General features: G+C 30.2%; 1 long non-coding RNA gene across 1 annotated transcript in view; it reads left to right on the top strand.

Moving 5' to 3' along the window:
• The window catches only part of LOC107457176 (uncharacterized), a 272,758-nt gene extending 259,754 nt beyond the window's left edge, over positions 1–13,004 (top strand). Inside the window, exon 5 of the long non-coding RNA XR_001585806.3 lies at positions 11,815–13,004. This is a non-coding gene — a long non-coding RNA (uncharacterized lncRNA). The remainder of the gene's footprint in view (positions 1–11,814) is intronic.
• The last annotated feature ends 1,011 nt before the right edge of the window (positions 13,005–14,015 follow it).

Below are 14,015 nucleotides of genomic sequence, written 5' to 3'. Positions count from 1 at the left end.
TATTATCTGAACTGAATGTAAAATGTAGCAGAAATGAACTGTTAAAATAAGACGATTAAAAAGAATGAGAGATTCAAGCCTCAAAATAAATGTTTAAATCGCGAGTGATTACTGTAATAATTGCATCTTACGTAATCCTAATAATGTGCGAATATTGCTGAAAAGTAATAAATACAATTTTTATACTCAATATATAGGTTCAAGAGAAAACAGTTATACCTGATAAAAATAATCACTTTTGTTTAGGTGAACCGGGTTCGAATCCCAGCGATGGCTGGCTGATACGAAATCCACATGCGGTTTGCACCGACAACAGTGCTGACGTGAAATATCGTCTGTGGTAGACGGATCATGGGTTAAAGTCCCCTTGTCGTCAGGCTTACCGTGGGAGGTTCTCGTGGTCTTACTCTCCATGTAACGCAAATGTTGGTTAGTTTCATCAAAAAGTCCTCCGCGAAGGCAAATGTCTTCCAATACTTGATCCAGGAGTTCACTTGTCTTCTGTATTGGGTTCAAAATTATAAGGCTACGTAGTTCAACTTTAGTATTCGTAAATCCAAAAAATGGGTCGTCTGTTCAACGACGGTTATAAAATGAAATAGAAATCACTTTTGTTTCTACTCGCTTACGTCCGGCAAGTCTTGAAAACGGGTGCCTGTTTTTGAGAGCTTGAAAAATATAGACTGTTATTTCGTATATATTTATTTTTGAATCGAATGAAGTTTTTAGTTAGGGAGTAACACCTCAACTTAAACTATAGTGCTATCATGTGCAAATGAGGCTCATGGTATAATATTATACCTTTTTAATTAACCAAATTGTATCATGTTATTGCATGCAGTTTTGCATTATTGCATGCAGACCATTCATCAAATGTATTTGGGAAAAAATTTTAAACCTAGGAATACAAAAATTAATGAAAAGTAATTTCACTCGTTAACGGTATATCATGATAACATTATATCGTTATAACAGTTCAAAATGGAAACGTTTTGTTAAATTAAATGATCTATTTCTTTAAAAATGCCATTATAATGTCAGATAATATCTCTCTTCTTCTTCTTCTTGTTTTCTTTTTTATTTGCTTCTTCTTCTTTATCTTTTGTCATTTTTGACTTCAACTCAAGCGCAAGCATATAATATGAAGATTTCCTAATAAATAAATAAAAAATTTCAGCAATGATCAAATAAATAATCCTTATTTAAAGCAAAGCGAAGAGACAAAATATTCGCGGAAATAGCGTTTAAAATTGTTAAACAAATGGAAATTCCAACAACAACAGCAACAAAAATCTCGAACTAAATTTATAAATAAAAACAGACCTTTCAGCACTTCTAATTTCAATTCTCTTGTTACGTTTCAGCGATCTGCAGAATGATCTGCATATTTTTTTCTTCAGGTAACAGAGATAATAATTCTAGAATAAGTTAACTATTTTTATTCTATTACTCTTAGTGCATTTTCTATACACATTCGATAAGTTCAAGTTTCAAATGCTTCTTTCTTTTGCGTAGCAAAACAAAATTAATCAGTCAAAACAAAAATAACTGTAAAGTTAACTGTCAATACAGCGAAGCACTTACGAGAAATCTGCATGAAGAGGCGAGTTTATATTCAACTTTGAATTAAATTTGACTATGTTTACTGTATAGAATTTAAAATCAATTTTTATTGACGTTTTTATAACAATTTCAGAACCACACGAAATTCCTCTAAATTTATTCATTAACCTAAATTTCTGTGAAGTTTTGATTAAAATAAATATTTTTATTTTTACATATCTGTCTTATCTGTCTAACATCTTTATAAACTAACTATGCTAACTGTATGGTTAAAAATAATTTTACTGGTATTAATATGACAGCTCGATTCTCTTCAGTGCTCAGTCCCACTTGAAAGGCAACTTTAAAAATGATAATCGAAACAATTGTTTCGGTAGTAATATGAAATAATTATTTTTAAATTTTCTTTCTTTTAATAGTATATAGATTGCAAAAATATCAAGTGTGCAATTAGTTATGTAGTATTCTTCTTATTATTTTCTACAATGACTCGAAAGTAGGGTTTTTCAAACTCTTGAAGAAAGTGGTAGGTTTGCTTTATTACTCATAAATTGATTTGTATGTATTGAGCGAATTTTAATGTTTGTAATCTGAATCTTACTGTAATTTCTGTATTATTTGGCTGCTGACAGTACTATAGATTTTCAAATTTTGGAAGTTTTTCTAAATTATGAATTAGAAAATAAAATGTGTTTTCTTATTTCTTCATATTTTACGAAATGATATATGAGAATAATAATGATCATCGCGGACGATAGATGCAATTTTAACAACATATGCTATTAAAAAAATTATTTACTTTTTACCACAGCTTGTTTTTATTCCTGATTTTCACAGAACTTTTCATCAGGAAATGAAACTGGTGTCTTGCTAGCTGAAAATATGATTTTTTAATCTTAAAATTGTTGAGATTTGTCATCCTATTTACATTCAAAAATTAATTAATAACCAAAACAAATACCTCTTATTTCTTCATTTTCTACTGATTTTTGAAGATAATAATGGAAAACTTCACTCCCGAATGTAAATTTAAAAAAAAAAAAAAAACTGTGTTACTGAAGAAGAAATTTTTTTTTTGTTTGATTCCTTCACAACCTGTTTCCAATACAGTGCTTCAAAGAATCTTATATCAAGAAATATGAGAATATTACTCACTATTTTAAGAGTAACCAAATGATTCGGAGCCGTGAAGAACTGCTGATAAATTTCCCACAAAGCAGTCCCAATTTAAAGCAATTACCGCCGCACCACAACCACCCCCATCGGGTCATCCATAACCACCGTCTCGGCTCTAATCCCCCTAACACTGTACCACCCACACCTCGAGATTCGAATCGAGCACGTCACATGCTTAGGCGAATATTAATTTTCCACATATCCCCCAAACACTAGAATCCCAAAACGCTTGAACTGGAAGCAATGTGTGTGCCAAAATATCATTTATCAAAATTCCACCAGAGCAGGCACCCCCCCATAACTCTTACTTTCCCCCCATTCAAACCGATTTCGAACTAAAATCTGATCCCCCCTGTCCCACCTAGTTCACACTTGCTACTTACTTATCACGTGACGTGCGATATATCCCCCCTTTTCTGTCGCTTAACTGGCTCAAAACTGTACATTAATGTATTATTGCAGTTCACAACATCCCCTCCATACCTTCAATTTCACTTAAAACTGCGCGCGCGTGAGTATATACTACAACAGTACTTAAAAGATTCGGGAGAGCTAAATCGTGTGAGCAGGGAGGATGTGATGTGAGTGTTATAGATGATGTGGTCTAAACGTCGAAATTCGAATCCTGTGATGCAGTTATCGTTATGTAGGACAGGCTGAATGGATTTGTTAATGATCAGTTTGTGAGAAATGGAGTGTGTGGTTGGTGGGTGGAACAGGTAAAGTCCTCTACGTGGGAGGTCTGCTAGAGGGGGATCAAAATTGAAAACAAAATATTTTTCATAGGTGCATCACAGAACCCATTCTTTATTCAGATGAAGAAAAAAAAATTTAAGCTGCGAATCAATAATACCTTAAGATATTAGAAATTCATTATATTTTTGATGGAGCTACACATCAACAAATAATAAAGTAAACACATTACCATTCACCTGTGAAATCAAGACATGATAATAATACCAGACGTATGCTTACATTATCGGAGCCTGCGTTAAGCATTCGCCAATCGCAAATTTGGCGAATAAAATAGTGTTTTAGCGAAAGTATTGGCGAATGATATTTTCCACTGGAAAGAAAAACATGTATAAAAAATTGTTAATTGTTTGCATTTAGCGAAAACTTCCGAAAATCGGTGAATACTTTTGATATTTGGCTAATTTACTGGCTAATACTATGAAATCCTTAGAACTGGTCCTGATTATGATAGTACCATTTGACATGACTCAAATGGTTTATGATACAACCATTTGACTCATGTCAAATGGTACTATCATAACAGTCAGCAGGGCGAGTAAATATAACAAGTGGAATGGTCATCAAGTAGCCACCCTATTGCCAATTTTTTTCGCTGAAAATGCACCTATGTGCATTTTATTATTTTTAATATATAAATTTTTCATAATATTCTGAAAATTACTTTTTTCTACGATTTTTCACCATTTTGTTTTTAATTTTATTTTAGAAATGAACCTAGTATTGCTTACCATATTTTGAAAAATATTTCAAAATAAATATCTTTCATTATTAATATAAAGCTTTATTTTATTCGTTTAAAACTTTCAATGTTGGAAAAAGTGGCCACAAGTTTTAAAATGTGAATAATGTCAGAAATGCTACAAATGGCTAGTAGCAAGGCTTCCTAATTTTTCCGTATACAAGTTGATATACATAAGAATATTTTACCCTCTTTCTCTAATACTTAAGGTGATTTCTTTAAGTTTAGAATTTAAGGCATGGTTTGATCTTGAATTTAATTTAAAAATTTAGTGGTAAACCATGAAGTGTTAATAATCCAAACATAAAGATTTAAAGAAAAAATAGTCATACGGGAGGGTTGAAACTAGTTCAACTTCAAGGTGGTGCACATTCTGACAAAACTCCGTCGTAATATAAAATGCTGCTTCTTTGAATAATATGCTATTTTTATAATTGATGTGAATTGATTGAGTTTGCTACTGTTACTCGTAACTGTTGGGCCAAGTTTAGCCTATCTGAATCCAGCGCTGTCTACTTTGTCTCTTACTTTGAAAATGGCGCAAAATGTCAATATGGAGAGAAGCCACAGTTTTTTGAAAATGAAAAGCGTTTGAGGTCTAAATTTTTAGTATTTAAAAGCATACTGCAATGGGGCTTCATTACCTGGGCTCGTAAAAATTTGCAAAAACTGATAATTAGGCAGTGGTTTTGATAATTTTCTTCTAGGTGGAAAAATGTAGCCAAATTGGCAATTTTTAAAAAAGTTTAATAAATTTTAAAATATTTAATTTATTTGTCTGTTCTAAAACCCAGATAATTCATCACGGCAAGATTATATTTACAGTTTAAAATCATCGCATTATTTCAAGTGTAAGGCACTTAAACTATAGCTTTTTTATTTTTCTTGGCGACAGGGCTTCGAAAAGCAGCGAGAAGTGCTAATGCTTCCAGTTTAAAAACGCATCTTATTTCAAACAGAAATAGACCGTTGAATCAATAATTTCTTTCGTAGCATTTACTTCGTAGAAACAAGACATTCATATCCAATAATACATTAATTGTACAATTATTCTTATACAAAATTGAAATCATGAGTTTGCTATTGTTTTAAAACTATTAACAATGATAGCTATTAACATTAATTATTATAAGTTACTAGAAAAAAAAACCTTAAACTATTTCAACCGCACACGTTATCTATTTTGCTTGTGGGATCAGTTAAAATGCTGGATCTATCATAGGCATTTTCAAAATGCAGTGTATGTTTGCTGCCTGAAATTGTAATTCATATTCGGTTTTACTACCACTTGGGAAAATCATGCTCGAAAGAATTAAAAGTTGGCAGGTATGCATTAAAGTAATAAAAACTAAATACAAATGGTCCCCCCCCCTCCCATCCGTTATAATTTTTAAACATAGACAAAGGAGTAATAACCCTTTGGGTTAGTGTCACATTTACACTTAATGTAATGTGGCAATTTTAATTTCTAATTTTACCTAAGCCTTTAATTTTTTCTTTAAACGTTATTCCTCTTTTTTTATTTTAGCAATCTTTTTAACTTTCTTGGTGACCTTTCTCATGGTCAGCGCGGTCATCGTACTTCCTGTGGGGAAAGTCAACCAACCCCTCTTTTCACGCCTTTCTTTTTCTTCCTTTAATTTTAGGGGGGCTAACTAACCAATCTCTTTACTTTAAATTTCAAACTCTCCGCCTCTTTAAATTTAATTGGTCGTAATTTTTCTGGTCCTATACCAGTTAAGGAATTTTTAAGTCACTTTTTGGGATAGATTTTTCTCTCTGGGTGCTTCTTTCTTGCATGTTCTTTTTTTTCCAAGATGCGGACTTCGGTCCGTATCGAGGGATTTCTTTTTTACATTTTTTTAACCTTTATCTTAAATTAAATCCACAGCTGTAATCAATTTCTGAAAAATTTAAAATCAACAGTTTATACCTTTAATTTTTCTTTAACATTAAAAGTCCTCTCAAATTTAAGTTTTCCTTTCATATTTATTTTAACGATTAAATTACTCGTTCTTTTATATTTTACTTTTATGTATGACGCCTTCATTGTTTTAATTCTCTTATCACCCATTTCTAATAATCGCCATTCATGTGTAGTAAATGTAACGATCGATATTTGTTACTAAATAAAAATAATTTGTTAATAATTGAATGTGGTGCTGAAGTGCTTATTTCCCCGTCTTCCTTTGATGTCTGTTTGTTTAATATGTCCTCATGTATGGTGAGTACCCTTTTATTATTGTTTTGGGCATTGTATTCTTGATAATATTGGAAACATCAATTTACTCCATTTATCTTAAATACTTATATCTGGATATAGCATGACATTGTTTCTGTATCTTTTTATCTTTAATTATTTTTAGTTTCACCGTTATTCTAAATTCGGTGATACCAATTTATCCAATTTGTTCAAACCTCACACTTTGTGACCCTTTGGACCTATTGGGTTATTGTTATTCCCACATTAGCATTGTACTACCACTTTCCTTAACGATCACGCTCCCCTTAATTTATTTTATTTACCTTTTATATATTTCGGCCTTAATTTGTTTTATCATGACATTTCAATCATTTAACTATTTTTAATCATGACTATATCCAGAGACTTACTTTTATACGCACCAAATAATAAATTTTATTTAACTCTTACAGTTAGGAACTCTGTTAGCACTGTATTAGTCAGTCAGCCAAGTACAATCGGGATGAGTAGCTACTATTTTGTAATATGCCTTTAAAAGTGATTTGAATGCAAAACGAAAACAAAAAATTCGGCTTAATTTTTTTTTAATGACCTTGTTGAAATTTTTATACAGAAAATGTTCTATTAAATAATACATGTAGTATTATTTAATGAAACATTTTCAGTAGTGTAATATTATTCATTACACTTACATAAAACGTGTTGATATTTAAATAATGCATTATTTACGGATTAAAAACGTAAACAATTTCGCTTTTGATATTATATTTAAACGCCTCTTCTACTAAATTCATCTGAAATCTTCTACAACAAGGGAGCAACGTTTCCCCAAATTATACCTCTGACCATAGTTCCTCTCGAAATCTCAGATTAATGAACAAAGTTTGGGAAAGCAGGAGCATTCTTCGGCAAAATACCATCGATGAATTCTCTCGCGAGATCGAGCGTGATTTTGGGCACTGGTGACCACCGAATTTGCATGATGATTTCCCTTTGACAGCAAGGGGCTGAACATCTTCGGAATTTCAATAAGTTTTAATCTCTCTTTCTCCACTACCGTCTCGCTTTACACTCCCTTTTCCCCACTTTCAACTGACCTAATATCTCCAACAACCCCTTTGTCTTTGTCTCGGTATAATTGAGTACATATCATCGATTTCGAATTAATTCAATTATGTTCTTATTTATTTTCCAAAGTGCTATGATGACCATTATAGTAATTTAATTTCAAAATCGATAATTATCGAGGATGATAATAGAAGCGTCCATCCCATTTAGATGAGGATTGATATTCATTGGATGATTAGTATATGAATCCGTGATTTAAATATTTATTCCGGGGTGAAAGTTTGTCCAGAATCGCCATTTGTCACTTTAGTATTAGCGAAGGGGATGTTTGATTAGATTGTATTTGACTAGTTTGCCAAACTTAAATCCGTTAAGTTTTCCTGGAAGTGGACGAGTAAAAAGAAAATTAATAGTGCCAAGCGAATATACGAATGATTCGAATATTCTCATTAAGTATAAGACTCTTACCGAAAATTTTCCTCAAAGTGAAATTCATATTCTAGAACTGATGCAACCAAAACTAATCCTCACAATATTTGACTCATCAATGCACTTAAATGCTCTCCAAAAAGTTATCAGTACACTTAAATACACTCTAAATAGATAAATTTGTATGCTAAACCAAAAAGGATTCTAAAAAATGTTTTACTAGTGCCTCACCAAAAATGATCCTAAAAATGTCAGATGACTAAGTAAAATATTTTTGATTGTACTATCAGAGAAACTAAAAATATCCTTCCGAATGTTGGATTGTTATCAATGATTTTTCCTCAAAGTGAAATTCTCATTCTAGTACTGATGTAATCAGAGCTAATCCTCACAATACTTAACTCATCAATGCACTTAAGTGCTCCCCAAAAAGTTATCAATACACTTAAATGCACTCTAAATAATTACATTTGTATGCTTAACCAAAAAGGATCTTAAAAATGTTTTACTAATGCCTCACCAAAAATGATCCTAAAGATGTCAGATGACTAAGTAGAATGTTTTCGATTGTTCTAGCGGAGTAACTAAAAATATCCTTCCGAATGTTGGATTGTTACCAATGATTTTTCCTCAAAGTGAAATTCTCATTCTAGTACTGATGTAATCGGACCTAATTCTCACAATACTTGACTCATCAATGCACTTAAATGCTCACCAAAAAGTTAAACTCTTGTCAATACACTTAAATGCACTCTAAGTAGCTAAATTTGTGTTAATGCTAAAACAAATGTGATCCTAAAAATGTCAGATAGCTAAGTAGAATGCTTAGGCTCGTACCAGCTGAGTAACTAAGAATATCCTTCCGAGCATTGGATTATTACCAATGATTTTTCTTCAAAGTGAAATTATCATTCTACAACTGTAATCAGATTTAATTACTATATTAGACTCATTAATGCACTTAAATGCTTTCCAGAAAGTAAAGCTCTTGTCAATGCACTTAAATGCACTCTAAGTAGCTAAATTAGGGTTAATGCTGCACCAAAATTGATTCTTGAAATGTTGAATAGTTAAATAGAGTGTTATAAGTTAGACTTGTACCAGCTGACTAAAAATACACTTCCGAACATTGGATTGTTACCAATGATTAAAAAAAACACGCTACTCAAAGTATTAGACTTAATAAATGTTGTAAATATTTTTTTACGCTTCTAAATGCTTTTCATCACTGAAACCAAAATTACACCTTTAAATATTGGACTCCTACCAATTACTTAATTAAAAAAATAATAACAACCCTCAAAAATGTGATTAATACTGTATTCAACCTGACAAATACTTTAAATGAATGTACTTTAAACATATGTCAAAAAGTTGTGAATTATTTTAAACGATTGTTATTTTGTCGAAAATAAGTTCGTAAGTTTAAAAAAAATCGTGCATGCAATTCAAAAGAAAAGATAAATTAAAAATTTATGTAAGTCACAAAGGTATTATTTTTCTATAAATTTTTTTGCATCCCTAATTTAAAGGTATTTACCTGTACCGTTATTAATACGTTTTTGAATTTGTTTGTTTTTTAAATTAAGACATTTAGAGGATTGTTTTTCTTATTATTATAGTTGGAATAAAGCAATTCTACGTTATATTTTCAGATAAAGTTATTTAAGTAGGTGTCGAATCTTATTAACCATTTTACAATTATTATTCTTTGGATTAAACTACATTATACTATTAGGAGTTACGGTTAAAGAGATTCGTTAAATGATTTAGAACTTAACTTTTAGCTTCATACACCTAGTGATAAATGCAAAAATTGTATTTGAAATATGCATCAGTTCGTTTGGTAAGCAAAAATATTAAATTTCAGTTGTGAACTCGCCAAATTTGTTATTACAATATACACTTTTAATTTTAAGCGTTACTTCAAAAAATGATTACTCCAAAAAATGATTTCTTCAAAATATTATTACTTCAAAAAATGATTTCTTCAAAAAATGATTACTTCGAAAAATTATTACTTCAAAAAAAATGATTATTTCAAAAAATGATTACTTCACAAAATGATTACTTCAAAAAATGATTACTTAGAAAAATGATTTATGTTCATTAATAGATCTTAATAGCTTTATAAGGGAGGGAAATATTTGGACATTGAAAGGGGAGAGACAAGACTTTTTTTAAGTACATATATTTTTAGTTGAATAATTTCAATTGTTTCCACTTTCAATAATTTCAAAGCCAAGAAACAGCAATTATTACGAAGTAATCATTGGGGTTGGTGAGCGTCAGCGTGCCTCCTATTATAATATAGTATTGCTGTCATATATTTCATCTGAAGGAAAATATAAATTAAATCATGCTTCACTACAAACCATTAAAATCCAGTTTTAGATGAAAAGTTATTGGAATTCCTTACTCAATGTATATTTTCCATACTCAATAATCAAAATAGTTATATTTTTATTTATTTAACGGTTTAAACTTAGTTTTTTTTTAATAAAAGCTGTGAAAGAATTATTATTTGTTCTGAATTGTTGCCAACACTTGTAAATAAAAGAGTGCATGAAAAAAAATTATTATTGTTTCCGTGGTTGCAGCATTATTGTTAGAGTTCAATACAAGTTTTAAAAAAAATATGCAAATGCCTAACTGTTTGTATAAGTTTTCATTCTTTTCAATTTCATTCGAATTCTACATAGAGCTTGAAAAAATTTTCTAAACGAAGAAAAATTACATAAGTTTCACCTAGTTACACACAACATATTGAAAATAATTTGAATATAAATTTCAACATTCGAACAAGTTATTTAAGAATCTACGTATTTTACCGTAGCTCCCAACCCTTCAATCTTCTTTTTCTTCTTTTCTTCTATGTGGTCCTTATAAAATGCAAGTCGTATAAGAAAAAGGGAAAAACATACATTTGTAATTGGCTTAGCTATTATGCAGAAAAGTCTTTGTGTTTCTTTTTTCCCTACTTTTTCCCTAAAAGCAGCATCATTTCTTCTTGAACGATATATAAGACTTGAGACAAAACTCTCCAAACTTGAAAGAAAGTAGTAAAACAATGCTTAAAAAAACATTACTCCGTGGGTAGCCGATCGAATTTTTTTTTCTTATATTTTTAACCGCTTTTAATTTTTTTCTTCTTTTTTTCCCTAATTTCGTGCTTTGATACAAGAGAATTTTCCCAAACCAGCATTCTATGTAAATGAGTTGTTTTGGGTGAATATGTAATGAATGCAAATCAAGCAGGCAGTCTAGATTGCAAAAGATTCTATTCCACCGACCCCCACCCCCTCTAACTTTCCAATCATCGGCAGTTGAATGCTTCGTTACGCTCCCGACACACATCAGTAACGATTACAAGCGCTAGGTGATCATCGCAAATTAATCACAACAAACTATGTTTAGAAAGAAGCAGACGATCTTTTGTGGCTCCTGCATACAGTTGGCAACACGAAGAAAACTTTTCCTTTGATGTTGCCATTAAAGCGGAAAAATTTAATGAACGAAGAGTAAAAACTAAAACAAAAAATGATTCTAAATGATTTGAAAAGCTAGTTGAGAATTTGAGAAACGAATGAAAAGTTTTCAGTAGCTGATGAAAATGAAATGCTTTTGATTGTCTTATTAGCCAGAAAAATATCGTTTTTCTCTAGAAAGCTCCTAATTTTAATCACTCATTTTACTTACCTGCCCTTTATTAAAATAATATTCTTTTTCTTAAATTTTTTAAGTTAGTTAGATCAAATTATTTCCCGCATATTTCAGATTGCTTTTCAAATTAAAATAGTTGATTGTTTATGAAATGCTTTTGAAGTTTTTTTTACTTTGAGTTAACTGGAAATTATAATCTGATTTTCTTTTCTTACAGGTTCATTACGCCAGTTTTGATTGTTGAAGAGCTTTGTGTTCTAATGATCGTTTGAAGATCTTTTGTGGAATTATTTTTTATTAAAATATAATCAATGCATTTCTTTATTTATAACACGCATTCACAATGTTTAATCCAAAATCTTCTTTAAATTAAATTTTACTGTGTTTTTAATATGTGGCTTTTAATTCAAAGTTCATTCAAAATAAAATGTATGGATATTTTATGCATAAAACTAGCAGGAAAATGTGGGCATGAAACTATTGAGATGTTACGCTTATGCATACTAAATTTCTAATTATACACTTTAAATATTGTTAATTTGACTATCTAGTGCTTAGAAATATTACTTTTAAATTCGGTTTAACAGTTTCCTTTGTTACAATACTGAAAAAATATCATTTCGTCCGTTTATAATTTGACATGCAACTTTCTTTACAGGTTGTTAAATACCTTTTCAATTTAATAAAAATATCATTCAAATGAAAGAGAAATCTGTTTTAATTAATTGAAACATTATTTAGTTCTTTTTTATGTTAATGCAGTAAATGGAATGTCATTTCAATTTATTTTAATCGTTATGATGAATGCTAATTTACTAAATTCAAATAAAAAGTAAAATTTAGAAACTAATAATTTGAATTGTCTTTTAATTACATTATCAATAAAAAATTTATTATTATTCAGCTAAGTTATTTTCATTTTTTTAACATTGTAATTCAATGGATTTATCATCATTTTTTCAACACTTGAGGGTTTTATTCCTTGCTTGTTCACTCACAAGTTATATTAATAATTTCCGAGATGGTAAAGTGATTGATATAAAATTTGGTATAGAGATGAGTTAATAAAGAGGTTCAAAATAACTGCTCAACAGTTAAAAAATCATGCGCATTGTTTATGCGCAACAACCATCAGAATTGGAAGTTATGAAATTGGTAATACATTGTATTACATTGGTATTACATTGGTATTGCTTGCACTTGTATTGCTAGCACTTTAAAAAAATCAAATGTATCGAAGAAATATTAAACTTTTTAAAGAGTACTAATTTGACAAGATTTTTCTAACAACATAAAAATTTTATTCAATGAATAATTTTGATATTTTGCATGGATTTTTTTAATCAAAATTGTGTAGCGTTGTAATATCTTTTAAAATATTAAATAGATAAAAAAATGTTCAAATAAGGATATGGTATACTTTATTCTACGTGTGAATAAAACAAAACAAAGTAAATGAAACACAAATAAAAATGTACGTACTATAGTTTCGGTTCTATAAACAAGTACCGTCCTCATTGTATGAATACAAAATGACAGGAAAGTTACAAGCACGTTACAATAGAGATGTTTAATCTGACATCACTTCACTCACCTGTGTAATGAAAATCCATAAATTATTAATCAGTTGCCGGTTCCCACAACCTGGAAAAAATAAATGAGGGGTTGCCAAGAGTTTTCAAGACTACTAAAATATGCTTTAATTTATCTTTCATTTGTGAATTACGAAAATATGCCAGATTTATTTTTGCATCCATATATATTTCCTTTCTAAATTAGATGTTTATTAATAGCTTAAAACATCTAGATATATCACAACTTTGCTACCGCTTTAAGAAAATTTCTAGACTGTAGGAACCTCGTAGTAGCATCCAATAGGAATACGTTTCTATTGATACAAGAATAAGAATCATCCAATTGGCATAGTGAAAACATGATTGGCTATTCACAATCACAAAATTACGATAATTAATTAAATTGCAGTAGTCAAGTGAAATAGTTCAGCCTCTAGCTTGGAAACCTCTATAAGAAAAGATGTAGTCACACTAGGGTGAAAGGAACCAACTTGAACAAGGTAATATTAGAAGTGATAAGAAGCAGGTGTGAGGAGTTGAGGGGAAATACTTAAGTGTAAAATACAGAAATTAAATTCCAATAGATTTTCAAACATTAGGAAAGAAAGGGATACTAGAAAGATCAATAACTAAGTTATCAGAATTTTACAAAATAGGGAGTGATTCCCAGAAGTCATGGTCGATAGATGAATAGCTGTCTTTAATGATTTTAGCAGAAGAGAGCTCTAATTTATTATTAGAATTCTAACAACGTAAAGCGATGGAATATAGTTTTAAAAGCACTTTTCATTTTCACATAAGGTTGGTTTTTCTCCAAACCGACATTTTGTGCCATTTTCATCAT

The sequence above is a fragment of the Parasteatoda tepidariorum genome, chromosome 9 (genome assembly GCF_043381705.1).
Source record: "Parasteatoda tepidariorum isolate YZ-2023 chromosome 9, CAS_Ptep_4.0, whole genome shotgun sequence".
Classification (NCBI taxonomy): domain Eukaryota; kingdom Metazoa; phylum Arthropoda; class Arachnida; order Araneae; family Theridiidae; genus Parasteatoda; species Parasteatoda tepidariorum.
The sequence above is the reverse complement of the archived record's forward strand: the minus strand, read 5'-3'. Positions and strand labels throughout refer to the sequence as shown.